Below are 16,201 nucleotides of genomic sequence, written 5' to 3'. Positions count from 1 at the left end.
ATGCTGCACTTTCTGTCACTAAAGTGAATTAGCACATCCATTTCACCCATAAACACACATTGAAAGGATGGGGAAAACATCATACTTCTTCACAACTTTGACTGATCCTACAATAGGATAGTAAAATGGTTTTTAGAGGTAGCCTGAGGAATGCAAAACAATGTAAGGTCGCATCTGCAACATTAAAGCACATTGTTTCCCTCATAGAATCTTGGGAATTGTAGCTCCATGAGGGTAATCTACAGCTCCCATGCTTATTTGGAGGAAACCATGTGCTTTAAATGTATGGCGTGGATATTTCTTATTCCTTCTCAGTCTCCAGTGAACACATTTCAAAGAGTTGAGGGCTCTTAGTCCAATAATTAGAATACTACATAAAAACTTTGAGAAGCAAAAATATCCGGATTTAATGGAGTGATTTCAATAGAAATTTTGGCCTCAGATTTTGTTGCTACTGTTGCGATGATAGAAAGGTAGGACTATAGATATATAATCCTGGTGTATCACAAGTATTGAGAGAGACAGAGAGCTCATCCACGCTTCTGCTTGTACCACCACTCCCCCCCCCCCGCCCCAGAAAATCCCCTCCTTAATGTTGAATCGGAGCAAACATTAGCTGAGTTTTCTGCAGATTGATATTTGCTCTGATCAGGGCTGGTCCAAGACATTTGGGCACCTGAGGCAAACCACAAAATGGTGCACCCACTCCCCATCAGGGAAGAAGGGGTGAGTGAAGTTCTACATCAGGAACAAGTGTGTGTGTGTGGGGGGGATAAAGATCTACATTGGGATTTGCTACTCCTCTGGATCCTGCCACCTGAGGTGGTTGCCTCACCTTGCCACTTGGGTGGGCCAGCCCTGTCTCCAATTCAGCAATAAAGAGTTCATTTTCTCAGGGAAAGTGGTGGGACAAAGAGAAAACTGCCCAGATCCATGCATATGAGGCACAGATCAAGAGGAAGTGTGGATGAGCCCAGAGAGAGATTGCACTCAAATTAAATCCCAGTTTCAGTTGGGTGCTGCAGTCAAGAGTCTATTAAAGAAAGATGTTGCATCCAGCCTAGGATGCATGGATGAACAAGAGAACAAATTGCTGGAGCAGAATTCCACAGTCCTGGTCTTCATTGCCAGTTACACCCCCTTCCGGTTAGTTTCCCTGGGTAGCGCTCTACTAGCCTTCAGTTCTTTGAACTAAATATTCTTCACATATATTCTGCCTTTTTATTAAGTCCACATTGTGTTTTGGGACTCCCAGATGTTATCATAAAACACGGATCACTGCTAATAATTAGCACTACACAAAGTGATTCATGTGGCAGGAGCAAATCGAGTTTTGCATGATGGGGAGGAAAAGTATTCTGTGGTGGGAGGGAGAGGTCATATATAAGCCAGGCTCTGGGAACACAGGGACAGATTAAACAGTTCTTTGAACTAGGATGCCTTGTTCGTTTGCTGGGAAATATATCAAACCCAACCCGTGTCTTCCCCTCTGCATAGCCCGAGGAACCCTGCTCATATCCAGATGTCATTTCTGATCTGACTCCTCAGTCCTTACCTTTAATGTTTTGCTTATGAATTACTTTTTAAACATTTATGTTATGTGGATCTGGAGAACTCCCTTTGAATAACTTTACCTCAGGCTACAGAGGGAGGGAGAGCAAGGTTTTTGCTTGGTTTAAATGATTCTAAAGACCCACTCTGCTGCTTGGGGTGGTGGCAGCGGCAATTTGGCTGCATAAACAGCATCGCACATAGACTAAATATTGGAAAGAAAAGGAATGAGGAGGACTCCAGGTGACATTAATACATATTTTCTGATGTTACCACATGCATCAGACTGAGATGGCGGAACAGACAGTATCTCTTCAAATGTTAGATTGGGGATACCTCTTTTGAAAGCTTTCCTAAGTTTTAAAAAAAATTCCTACAGATAGCAAACTAGCATATGAGGGAGAAGTGTTCTAGTGTAGCCCTTTGCTTGCTTACTACTTAAAGGGAGTAACTGATTTAAAGAAACATTTAAAAATGTAATCTCCTATCTAGAAGCTGAAGTACCGCAGTCTGTTCTTCAACCACAGCATTTTATTCCTTCATTTTACTGCACAGAGCAGCCTAAGTCACAATGCACTGCGACGGGGATTCATTTAATCAATTTTATTTAATCCAGATTTATATTTGCATGCCAATTAGCCATGGCCAAACCCAAGGGGTCTGCATCTGTTTTACTGCCAAATATCACTGGTCCAAGGCCTGCCTTGAAATGACAAGAAGCAAGTAGAAATTGTTCACCTAACTCAACATGTTCTGTCTGACTTTCCCTCTTTTTTTCTTGGGTGTGAGTGACAAAACCACTTCGATCATTGCTATAATTTAGTAAAGGTAAAGGTACCCCTGCCTGTACGGGCCAGTCTTGACAGACTCTAGGGTTGTGCGCTCATCTCACTCTAGAGGCTGGGAGCCAGCACTGTCCGTAGACACTTCCGGGTCATGTGGCCAGTGTGACGAAGCTGCTCCGGTGAACCGGCACCAGCGCAGCACACGGAAACGCCGTTTACCTTCCCGCTATAAAGCAGTACCTATTTATCTACTTGCACTTAAGGGTGCTTTCGAACTGCTAGGTGGGCAGGAGCTGGGACCAAACGACGGGAGCTCACCCCGCAGCAGGGATTCGAACTGCTGACCATGCAATTGGCAAGTCCTAGGCGCTGAGGTTTTACCCACAGCGCCACCCGCATCCCTACCCGCTATAATTCAGTAGGGCTGCTCAATTCCCCAGGATGTTTCTCAGTTAGGTAGGGCTGCTAAATTCACTGAAATGTTTCTCCTCAAACTGCTGGCTCAATTCTGCAAAATTTTAGTAGAATCAGTGTTTATCGCCAACTAGCCTGCTTTTGAGCTTGGGATCCTGTTTGTATGAAGCATGTGTTCCACCACTGTAGTATGGCCTAACTCTAAGGGTAGAGCTCTCACTTTGAGGATAAAATGTTCCACTTTAATGTCATGGCTGATGAGGTCCAATGCAGTGCTAATATGTTCTGTGTAGTCCATGGATGTGGTTTTCTGTGTTGAGCTTAGGAGAGCCTTAAGGCTTCCCACCAAGTCTAGGCTCCACCAGGAGCCAGGCAGCACTGCCAAAGCCTTTAGGATAGGACAATGAAGAAACCTAAATGCAGCCTACATGACCTTTTTTCAAATGAGGACCCTAATATTAAAAAGAGGAACAAATAATCTATCTTTTTTGGCCACTATTGGAATAATCTGTGAATATTCAAACTATTTGAATAGTTTGAATAATCTTGACTTCTGGTACTTGACTTCTTGACTTCCAGTATGGCAAACAGCCATATTGGAAAAGAAACTAAAAGAAGACAGAGGACAAAGTATGACTTTTTCCAATTTGGTTTTCCTTTATTTCCTATACAAATAAATTTGAACACAACCACGTCACCCCACTCCTACGGTGTATCAAATTATTTGGTTACAAAAAGCTTATAAAGATCGACTGCTTTGCTTTATGTACATATTTCTTTGCCACACACACATTTTTACTCTGTATTGTATAAATTTTCCTGTTATATACTATTTGTTTTATGTTTGTTATTGAAAAGCAATAGAAACTTACATTAGAAATAAATAAAGTTTACAGCAGGAGGCTCTCGGCATTAAGTTTACTGGACTGTATAACAAGGCTTCACATCTGAAAGCTGCAAAAGACGTATCAATCCTGCATAGATAGTAGAATTATAGAATCACAGAACTGTAGAACTGCAGGGTTTCTGAGGGTCATCTAGAACAACCCCTGAAATGCAGCCAGCAGTGATTTATTTAGTCCAAATATTCAAGCTGGCCTTTTCTTTAAAAAGGAAAAAGAATGGATGTCATACAATGAAAACGATCGTTAATCCCCTATTCATTTATCTTTGTTCAGAAGCGTCTACTAATGTCAGGGTGACAGTGTTTTTGCTTTCCTTAATAGACTTTGGCAACTCAAGGATAATATTGCCCGACTATGGAAAGTGAGTATCTTTCCCTGCGCCACAGTACTTTTCCTAGTGATTTCATCTCTTTTTATATCTCAGTGACCAGAATAGAGAAATGGAGATTCCAGACAGCACTTCGCGGTATTCTCCGTGGCATTCACTTGTGTAAACCCAATGCGAGTCTCTAAATAGTTTCTAACAAAGGTTTCTGACCTCTTCTTTCACCACCACCCCTGTTTCGCTGAAGGCTGGCTGTAGGATTTGTTGGTCTGGCCACACCATGATGTGTGTTGACTAGCTGTACAACATATGGAGTCCCATGTGATTCAAGGGGTCTCTGCAGATTCTGTGTGCAAAGGGCCAGCATTCAATCTACACAGGCAGGAAAGGGATCCATGTGTAGATTACAATGATCTTTAAAACATATTCTTCATAAATGCAGCCAAAGGGGGAACAGACCCCTAACCCAGACTGTCAACATTCCATCTTGGACCTCAGGATTGCTTCACCTAAAAGGAAATATTTCAGAATGCAGTTGCTGCCAGGGGAACCAATATTTCCGCATCATTGCATAGCTATGTGATGGCCCTGTTCATGAGCTGAATAAAGAGCATTATGACTCTCTCATGCTAAAAAGTCACCAGCTCCCATTCAGCAATGCACTGCATTCATGTCTAGCATAAATTGCTTGGTTTATGTACTCCGCTAAACGTACAGAGTATGTATTGTCGGATGGTATTTTGTATTCCCATTACTTTTTGTTCTTTCTTACACTTTGGCTTACTATTATTATGAAGCAGCCGAAGACCCATCACACTGAATGCTCAATTCCATATATATGTATCAGATACATCTAGCATGCTGCTTACAAAAAGCTCATGTCAAATAATGAGTAAACATCTCTAGAACCATACAGGGGTGGGGTGTTTTTTTCTCCCACCACATTGGTATAAACAAACAATGCAACTATTTGGAATTTGTCCCTAAATTTATTTTTACATAGTCTGTTTCAGATACGATGAATCTTCTTTTTCACTGAAGGCTGTATACCCTTGAGGAAAATCTTTGGGCGGGTCTTATGCCCGTAGTGGGGAGTCAGAGCCCATATTGGGAGGGACACAGTTGCTTCTTTTCTCTCTCTTTCTGTCACCTCCCTTTCCCCCCTATTTCCTCCCTCCATGCCATAACACAGGCATGGCCAAACTTGGCCCTCCAGCTGTTTGGGGACTACAGCTCCCATCACCCCTAGCTAACAGGAGCAGTGGTCAGGGATTATGGGAATTGTTTGGCCATGCCTGGATTAGGCTGAGGGCTCCAGGTTAGAAAAAGGAACCCTTCGATGGATGGAATTTTCTGCTTGCTGGTCATAGAAGCCTCCCTCTTTGTGGAGATCTAAGCCTAAGGCAATATTTAGCCATGTGTTTGTATTTTGTATTAACCCCTGAAAGTGAAGATCCTGTCAAAATCTGTCATGTTGCAATTAAGATTTCATCAGGGTCTTCAATGTTTCTTTTTATTTCTGCTGTTGACTATGTTAGCTTGCAACTGTTACTTAACACATGTCAGTCCTCTTCTGTACTTGTGCAGTGACATAACTCACATGTCTGTGATAGAAGGAAGCAGACACATTGCCAGCTGGTGGCTTATTGAAACAGCAAGGCTCAACATTCGCCACATGCTGTGGGAGGGAAGGATCCATAGGAGACAAAGGTCCCTTTGAGAGGCGCAAACAGGTGTTAAAAGGCTTTCAGGCTCATGTCTATAGGCTTGGGCAGGACCAGAGTTCCCCTTGCTCTTTAATGAAGCCGTTGATAACTATGCAAGATAGGTGTAAAAATTACCATCGTGTTTTATACTTTCTTCATAGGGCTGCAACAGATGTGTAGGCTTGAGGAAAACTCAGCAACCAAAATCAGAGTTGAGGGGGAAATGCATTAAAAATACAGGATTCTCTATTACAATAAAACAATTGTCATATATACAAAAAGGCAAATAATAAAGCCTTACTAGGCCAAATCCTATGCAGTATATTTTAGAAGTATTTTAATAAATCCTTAATAGGCCAGATCCTGTGCTGCATATTTTTGAAATATGCTGCAAAGGATTTGGCCTGTTAAGAATTGATTACTGAAACATTTGCAGATATTATAATTATGTTACTGCAAAAAATAAAATAAAATCTGTAGTTTTTAAAATATTTTTTTTTATTGACTAGGGTTTTGTGTTAAGGACCATTTGTGCCTCAGTTCTTTGCATATTTATGTTAAGGAGAATTCAACCCACATTCAGAGTCTGGCATGTGAACGATAAGTACTGGAGCTGCAAAACTGTAAGTACTGGATTAGTACTGGAGCTGCCAGACTTACAACTAAATAACAGAACATTGTCCCCACACATTGCCTTCTCTTGTAAAAAGCAATTGTTCCAGATTCCTGCCCTAAATCCTATTTACTGCATGAATGGAAATGTTATCCTTAAAAATCTTCTAAATGGTCAAGTAATTGCTACATAGAACAGCCTGGTTTTCATTTCTTTAAGAAAAATGTTTTTAAATAGAACTTCATTCTGCATTTAGAAATTGCACAAATAATTCCCCATCATCTCCCAACCCACGCCCCTGTTTCCAGCTACAGGCTGATTCATTCTAGCACACCAAGCCTGACATCCTGTATGCTGAGTCATGATCCAACCCTATAAATGCCAACACTAGTGGAAAGAGCCAGGCTGACAACTTTCCTCTCAGGGCCAGTTCAATCATGCGTGCTTTTCCCTTTCTTTCTTTCCCTGTCCATGTGTGAGCAGTCTTAGCTATCCTGGGGCAAGAAGTCATGTGGACAAATGTAGCATGCAAATTCAGAGCTCATACTTAAGTCTGCAACAATTCCCATGGTGCAGCAGTGCAAAATTGCTATGCCTGTCTATTTCAAGTAACACGAATGCCAAGTAATGTCCAAGGATGGCCGGGACTATTCAAGTGTACACAAAAGAGTGCCGCAATTAAGTGCAATGGGGAAGAAGTTGTTCATGGACGCTTGATAAAGATAATCATTTCCTCAGGTGAAAGCAGTTTTGCCCTATTCTGGTCTGAACATACCAGGGAAATATTTGATAAATCCGCCATTGGCCAGGGAGTAAATAGCAAATTGGAATGAAATTGTGGTGATATTATGATCTAATTATAAATGCTGCACAGGGACATTCTATGCCAACAACAAAGAACAGGCTCATTTTAATAGTTAGCTCCAAGTTATCTGAAGTGTTTAGAACATTATTTCAACTAAGTGTGAAAATTACAGCATGCTTAGTACCTCTTGCTTCTATGCTTCTATTAATAACAGTGCTGTGGCTCCCCTAAAGCTATAATCTGTGACCTTATGTGTCCCTAAAATGGCTGTCGTCCTTCTACTTTTGAGTCCACATTTTACCTATCACGCTTTATTTATGACTGGATTAGTTCTTATGATTTACCTATCCTACCAAAGGCTGGATGCCTTTGAAATTCCCCACAAATGGAAGCATGGTAGATGTTATGACATAGACAGAGAGGGTGGCCATTTTGTCAGCCGAGGAGAAACTGATAATATAAACAAAAGGTTTAGCACAAGAGCAACGGGCATGGGCTTCATCTTATTTCACATTTCTGATATGGCATAAGTGTTTCTGTATATGTGTGCTCCCTGAGTGCCTTTGATAGATGATAGTGGCAGCTTAGGAACATAAAAACAGCCCTTCTGGATCCAACCAAAGGCCAGTCTGGTCCTATTTCTCACAGTAGTCAAACAGATGCCTCTCTGGGAAACCTCCTGTTGTTTCACAGCGACTGGAATTCAGGGCAGCACCCAAATGCAGTAGGACTGGTGGTGTATCAGTGCTATAACAATGTTACATGATCTTACCAGAGTCGGCTAAAGACATTTTTCTTGTGGAACAGCAAATGTCCCCCGTCAATCTCCCTGTCCCCTCAAGTCAGGATGTAGGATGTACCTCAGGCTGGTCAAGTTACATTGAGGCAGATAACCACACCAATTCTTCACTTCTTCCTTGGCAGTGAGAAAAGAACAATAATAACTTTAACAATAACAACAACTTCACAAATTAAAAAACTAACACCTTGATACGCTTTCAAGACATCCAAAAACAACTGCCTGAGGTGGCTGCCTCACTCTATTTAAGGACTGCTTCCTTGATACTAGCTGGGCTATAAATTTATAATTTGACATTTTCTCTCACAGCAACTAGAATCACAGGCACCAAACAGCTTGCTTACCGTCCCCTAGTGACAGCTTCTGGGCCATTTATTTGTGTAGCTACTGCGGCGCACCAGACGGTGCTGAGGTGTTGCTTACAGTGATATTTTAGCTGGTCTTTATCCAGGCCAAGAAAAAGCAACTACATAACTAGGCCAAATACTGGTGATAATCCCTGACTTGCCCATATCAGCCACTGGGCTTTTAAAGCAGTCTTGTCAGATGGAATTGAAGGTGCTTCGGTTAGAAGGCAGTTCGGTTAGAAGGCAGCCAGAGAATGAAACATTTGCTTTCCCACCTTCCTGCCTCCAGCCTAACACCCTGGTACGTCCATGAAACGTCATAACTGGTGCATGCACTGCTATAGGTAACTTGAAGACTGGTCCCCTTTCCACACCAGTAATGCTAAGGTTTAGATGGAGATGAGCAAACAATTCCTTATTTTTCTTTCATAGCTTAATGTTAATGTTTACATATTGTAATGGTGTTATGCAATAAAAATATTTTAAACAATTATTATTTTAAAATTTTAATTTTATTAATAGCAGCAGCAACAACAACAACAACAGTTCTGAAGATGAATTTCTAAACAAAAGCTTGCCTCCATTACTTTATGGACTAGCCAGTCCAGTCAAAGCTCCAATCCACTATCTCTCTTTCTCTTCCTAATATGAGGGATGCTTCTTGTAGACTAAAATGAATGACCTGTGAAATACCTGTGGCACCTGTTGGACATGGAAAGAAATAGCACAGCACCTTGCTGCATTGCAGCAAAAAGAGCGGTTGCAGCAAGTCTAGTCTCGGAAAATAAGACAAGGGGACCAGCTTCACTTTAAAGACTATTGCAGCAGAGTTGCTCATCTGGAAGAAACCTGCCAGCACTTTCCTATCACCCAGCCATTAGAGAGTCCCTCAGATGAAGGAGGAGGAGGCAGGAGGGACAGCAAGCCAAATGACCATGCACAGATGTGAATTTGGGGATATGCAAGCACTGCAGTTGCATTGGGCACACAGTAGAGGAGGAGGCCTTCTCAAAGCCCAGTTAATGCTTGCCCAGCTTCGAGAAGGAGGCGTGAGGGCTCTGCCAAGGACCTAGACTCCGCCTTTCCAAAGCCAGCCAAGCACTTACCAGGACCCTGACAGAGCCTCACGCCTCCTTCCCAAAGCACGGCTTAAACTGGTGCCACAAGGCTGGAGGAAGTTGTCTAATGGCCTTGCACAGGGCGGCATATTACCATGGTCTGCCCTTGCCATGCATCAAGGGAAAGGGCAAATACCCTTGCCAGCCAGTTACCTCCATTTCTCCACTGTGCTTGAACAGCTAAATAGCAGGGGAGTGTAGGACCCATCCACTACACGCCTTATCATGTCCTGAGCCAACTGCACATATTCCAATATTCAGAGCTTTATGGTAAAACACAGGCTTCAGCCAGCCTGCTGTTGTCCCTTGAGTTTTGTCATGTCCTTAATTCGGTCATGACACCCTACAATGTGAAAATGTGTGTGTGTGTGTGTGTGTGTGTGTGTGTGTGTGTGTGAAACCACCATAATTTTCCAGTATCTTCCTGTTCACATCATTGATATGGCTTTGCTACTGAGAAGTTTCACATTGCCAGAACATCATCTCAGTGGCAACACCTGTAATAGTGAGCTTTACTTACAGCTTCAAAATCAAATAAAACAGTGGCTCTGGATTCCGAACCACCTGATTCATGCTAATGGACGGAGCTGGGATTGGTATGTAATCTGCATTTGCTCTGAACAGTAGTTTTCGAAGTTGGCTTACAAACATGCCCACAAACGTGCCATGGAAGGAATTTTGCTGCAGTTGGAAGCTGAAAAAGTTCCTTAACAAGGCTCATTATGGTGGCTGCAGGTGCCCTGGGCTGAGAATTATGAACGCCAGAGGTTCATTTTCACCCCACATGTAATTGTCACCTCATCAGAGCCTCCTTCAACCCACCAAGCTGCCTGAATGTAATTATAGATTAACTTGACAGACTAACACTCCCTACCATAGCCTCCTGGGTAAAACAGCTGCACATCTAGGGGGAAAAAAGGTCACGAGATAACTTTCATTCTGCTGCCACTTCAGATTCTGCTGCGTGCTGTGGGCTTCAGAATAACCACAGTCCCTGGCCCTGCAAGTGATAAATTAATAGCTGTAAAACTCTAACTTGCTTCAGTCAATCTCACATAAACTAGTAAAGAGAGATGATGATGAGCTTCTGTGCTCTGGCTGCCAGAGTGTCATTAGCTTTTTGTTACATCAAATAAGCACCCTGGAAAGGAGTCTGAGATGAGCTTGTGGCATTGCCATCATCTCATGTTTGTACTGATATGAGCACACATTTCTTCACTGATTGTTCTCCTACTCCCTCCGCACTATGGAAGAACAAGTATAGATGTGTCACCACGTGAGTGGATGAGATTATTATTTTTTAAATGTTCCTGCTGCCTGCTATAGCAGTGACAGACGGTTCTAACATTTCCCTTTGAGAAACAGATAGTATGGAAGCAATGCTTTACAGCAAAAGTGCCCATGCCAACTTGATTCGGTTGCTTTGAATGGGGCGAGTCCAGACTTCTTGTTTCCACTGGGCTGTATCCGATGCACTACGTCACACAGTGGAATACTTGCTACACTGGTGATCCCCCCCCCCGTGCCAGCAGAATATTGATGCATGAGGGAATGCATAAGCAGGTTTCTGGTAACCTGGTTGCACAATAGATTGTGCAATCAGCTGCCCAACGAGTTTCTGCTGGTGCAACTGTTGTGTTGGAGCCCTTCCTCCAGAGCTCAGCAAAACCACCCTGCCAGGAGTGCCAGCTTGACCCTGCAACCATGGGTGTCTGGGGCTGTGGGTGCCATGCAGCATGCATGGCCCTGGCACCAAAATTTGTGGGTGCCCAGCCCCTTTGTAGGAAATTTTGTGGGTGCTCTGGTACCCAGGGCCCCAGGGAGTTGGCATCTATGCATCCTCCCCTGCCTCTCATTATCTCCTAAGCTGTAAAGGTGTCACAAGAGTCTTAGTTGTTTTTAGCAGGTACATTGTTTATACAGTGGTACCTCGGGTTACATACACTTCAGGTTACATACGCTTCAGGTTACAGACTCCGCTAACCCAAAAATAGTGCTTCAGGTTAAGAACTTTGCTTCAGGATAAGAACAGAAATCGTGCTCCGGTGGCACGGCAGCAGCAGGAGGCCCCATTAGCTAAAGTGGTGCTTCAGGTTAAGAACAGTTTCAGGTTAATAACAGACCTCTGGAATGAATTAAGTACTTAACCCAAGGTACCACTGTGTGTGTGTGTGTGTGTGTGTGTGTATTTCACTGGTTTTTTTTCCTTTTTAAAAGGGTCATAGAGATGCTTTATTGTTTGAGCCCATTATTTGCTACTTTGGAGACCAAAGACTTGAAAGGTGGTGTATAGTTGGAAATAATGAATAAACACACTGTATAAAGAAATGTTGGCTTAATTATGCACTCAGAGGTATTGCGCAGGGAATGTTGTGGCACCTCAGGGGTTCCATGCTCTAAATCCATGCAATGAAACAACACTCTTATGTGAGCTTGTGCATGCCTACAATCCCCTGCACAAAGTTTCAAAAGAAATACAAAGGAAAAGGGAACATCACCCCAGAGGCTGTAAATGAATCCCAGATAAAATATAGTGTCTCTGGCACAGTTTTGCCAAGTATGGCTCAAGCACACCTAGTGCTGTTTCAAAATGGTTGCCTCAGAAACCCTCTGCTTTTATGAGTGATAAGCTGGCTTATTTATAGACCAAACATGCACCTGCATGAGAGCCCTGTTCAGCCAGTATTATTTGCAGACTCCTACATTTGAGGAGTGGGAAAAACACACACCTTAAAATTAGCTCTTCTTGAAGCCTACAAGATGCAAGCTGAGGTGAGCTACTGTAGTGCAGCGGAGCTGGACAGCTCCTCCTGTTTCTTCCTTGTAATTGTTATTCTCTCTTTGCCAAACTCTGCATCTCTTTCTTCACATGCTGTGAGCTGGCTCTCTTCAGCCAATTGAAATCAGCAGAGCCTCTGTGGTTTCAGTGGCATGAACTGCCAATGTGCAGATATGTGGTCTTTCGACTTGTCTAGCTCACCTTCATAACAAACGCTGTGGTGTGAGAGAGAGGACATGTAGACTTCGTGAGCCCTCTCTCCCCTACAAGAGTCCACTTCCCATTCCTTAGCAGCACCTATCACAGGAGTTTTTAGTTAGTCCAGGTCCCATTTTTTCACAATGCTTTTTATTCCTTGTGAAAATCCTAGTCCAGGCCGTGATGAGAGTTTTCTTTATCCAGCACAATGCTTTGAAAAATAAAAACAGAGAGAAAGGAAAGAAGGAAATTTTGAGGCAAATAACAGAGAATGAACGAAAACTGATAAAGAAACCTAATAATGTGAAGATAAAACAGAACATAAAGACTCTACAAACACAATTTGCAATGATAATAAACAAGGAAGTAGAGGGAAATATAAAAAGGCTGAGACAAAGAAACTTCGAGTTTGTGAATAAATCAGGAAAATGGCTGGCATGGCAGATAAAGAAAAGAAAGGAACAGAACACAGTAAATAAGATCATCATTGAAGGTACCGAGATAGACAATCCGAAAGAGATTAGAAAAGGATTCTTGGACTTTTACAGACACTTATATAGAAGCAAAGGCAATAATAACACGAGAAAAATAGAAAGATTTTTAAAGGATAAAGAGGTGCAGAAGATCCCGACGGGAAAAAAAGAAAATTTGAATGCCCCGATTGAAACGGAAGAAATAAAAGAGGCAATAAAACAGATGAAAAAAGGGAAAGCTCCAGGTCCAGATGGATTTACAGCCAGTTACTATAAAGAAATGAAAGACATCCTAATTGTACCTATGAAAAATAGAGAAATCCCAGAAACATGGAAAGAGGCGTTTATTACATTCATTCCAAAACAAGACTCAGATTTAACGCAAGTCAAAAATTACAGGCCTATTTCATTGTTAAACACTGACTACAAAATTTTCGCAAGTATTTTAGCAAATAGAATGAAAAAGGTTCTACGAGAAATTATACACAAGGATCAGACAGGTTTCCTTCCTGACAGACAGATGAAAGACAATATAAGAAATATAATTAATATTTTAGAATATCTGAATGCCAGGAATGAGAAACAAGCTATGATGATTTTTGTGGATGCTGAAAAGGCCTTCGATAACATATCATGGGATTTTATGTTAAAGAATTTAGAACATATGGAAGTGGGTAAGGAATTTTTTAATGGAATAAAAGCAATATATACAGAACAGAAAGCAAAGTTGATAGTAAACAACATTATGACAGAAGATATAAAAATAAACAAAGGTACAAGACAGGGATGCCCGTTATCGCCACTATTATTCATCTTGGTTCTGGAAGTTTTGTTAAAGTCAATAAGGAAAAATGAAGAAATAAAAGGGGTGACTGTGGGTAAGAATGAATATAAAGTTAAAGCGTTTGCAGATGATCTGGTATTTATAGTGGAGGAACCACTGGGAAGTGTTAAAAGAATACTAGAAGAAATAGATCAATTCGGTCAAGTCGCAGGGTTTTATTTAAATAAAAAGAAGACAAAAATTATTGCGAAAAATATGAAACAAGAGCTAATAGAGGTATTGCAACAACAAACTGGAATAGAGGTGGTGAACAAAGTGAGATATTTAGGAATTTGGTTGACCCCCAGAAATATAGATTTGTTTCAAAATAATTATATACCTGTGTGGAATGGAATAAAAAGGGATTTGGAGGTGTGGGGAAGGTTGAAGCTATCCTTTTGGAGGAGAATATCAACGATAAAGATGAGTGTGCTACCAAAGATGTTATTTTTATTTCAATCACTCCCAATAATCAAGGGGACATCAATATTCAAAGAATGGCAAAAGATAATATCAAGGTATATCTGGCAGGGCAAGAAGACAAGGATTCAGTTTAAATTGCTAACAGATGCGAAGGAAAGAGGTGGCTTCGCCCTGCCAGACTTGAAATTGTATTATGAAGCATCTTGCTTATGCTGGCTAAAGGAGTGGATTAAATTAGAAAATGGAGAATTGTTGGATTTAGAAGGGTTTGATAATAGATTTGGTTGGCACGCATATATATGGTATGAAAAGAAGAAAATTCATAAAGGGTTTGAAAACCACATCTTCCGAAGGTCATTGATAAATGTATGGGAAAGGTATAAAAATTTGTTGGAATTTAAACTTCCCCATTGGATTTCACCCTTAGAAGTGATGAGTGTGAAAAAGATTAATATGAGGGGGAGGTGGATAACATACGGAGAATTGACAGTTAAAGAAGGGGGAAATGGAAAATGAAACCCTATGAAGAAGTAAAAGAATTTGTCTATGATTGGTTGCACTACTATCAGGTCTGTGAAATGTTTAAAAAAGATTGTAAAGTGTATGGATATGGAGAAAAAGAATCAAAATTTCGATTAGAGATATTGAATAATGAGTATAAAAATTTGTCTAAAATGTATAAAATGTTGCTAGAGTGGTATACAAAAGATGAAGAGGTTAAATCGGTAATGATACATTGGGCCAGAGATTTTGGTTATAATATACAATATGATGAGTGGTCAAAATTATGGAATGAAAGACTAAAATTTACGGCATGTACTGCATTAAAGGAAAATGTAATGAAAATGGTATATAGATGGTATATAACGCCAGTAAAATTAGCTAAAATGTATAAGACATGTAATAAGTGTTGGAAATGTAAAGAAAAAGAAGGGACATTCTATCATATGTGGTGGGAGTGTAAAAAGGTGAAAGGCTTCTGGGAAATGATATATAATGAACTGAAAAAGATGTTGAAATATACGTTTATTAAGAAACCGGAGGCCTTCCTATTGGGATTGGTAGGAAATGAGATAAGTAAGAAAGACTGTAGGGGGGGCCACCAGGTGGCGCATTGGAAGATGGCTGACAATAACATCTCTCCGACCCATACGAGGTAATTAAGAGGCTGCTATGGGAAGTATGCAGTCTCCCCCCCCCAAAGGATATGGGGGGGGGACTGCCTTGCTAGCGGTGGCCACAATGCACCCCCAGACTCGAGAGAAGGGGGTGTGCCAGTCACTTGGCTAAGCCCTCAGTGTGTTCGGCTCTTACCGGACACCGTCTCCAATTCGCGCGTGCTGGCTTGCTTTAACATGAACATATAATTGGAAATATATAATTGGAGATGTTAAAGCACATATGTCAAGCAAAGGTCGGGAGATAAGACTGCTGATTAATGGATTTCTGGGATTGGAGCGGCGGGCAAAAGACAAATAAATCAAGAGACGAAGTGCCATTAAGAGATGGGTATGTTTGGAGCTAAGAAGGTGGGGTGGAGGAAAAACTTTTCTTTCTTTATATTATATTATATGAGCATAAATAACTCTCCACCCCAAAGAAAAAAGAACCGCCGTATTTTACTACACAAGCAGGAATCTAAAAACTGTGTGGGATGAATTAATGATGAATGAAGAGAGGATTGGTAAAGATCGGAGAATGGAAAATTTTATGACGCAGTTTTAAAATGGCGTCTCGCAAGACAGGCTTGTTTAAGAAAGACGGGGGGAGGAGAACCAGGACTGTTTGAAAGTGAACGATGTTTGGAATTTGATCTTTAACCTGGCAGAGCCCTCTAGGAGATATTTTACAAGCCTGGGACAACTAATGGGCAGACCGAAGATAAATTTTCGAAGTAGGAGTGGAATGGTGGCTGTCCCTATGAAATATGACTTATGGAATGCGTAAAACCCACGCAGACGATGTTTATTCTTAACCTGCCTGAGAAGATTATCAGAGATCTCAAAGAAAGGAATATATGACAACAACAAGAATGAAGAAAGTAAAAAAGAGACTATCTGGATAAGAACTGGATAGAACTGTTTAATTAATGCAGTAATAGAAGTGATGTTTGGATTCTCGTCCGGAGCTTGATGTA

This window comes from Podarcis erhardii (genome assembly GCF_964252035.2).
Source record: "Podarcis erhardii genome assembly, chromosome: 6".
NCBI classification, from domain to species: domain Eukaryota; kingdom Metazoa; phylum Chordata; class Lepidosauria; order Squamata; family Lacertidae; genus Podarcis; species Podarcis erhardii.
The sequence above is the reverse complement of the archived record's forward strand: the minus strand, read 5'-3'. Positions refer to the sequence as shown.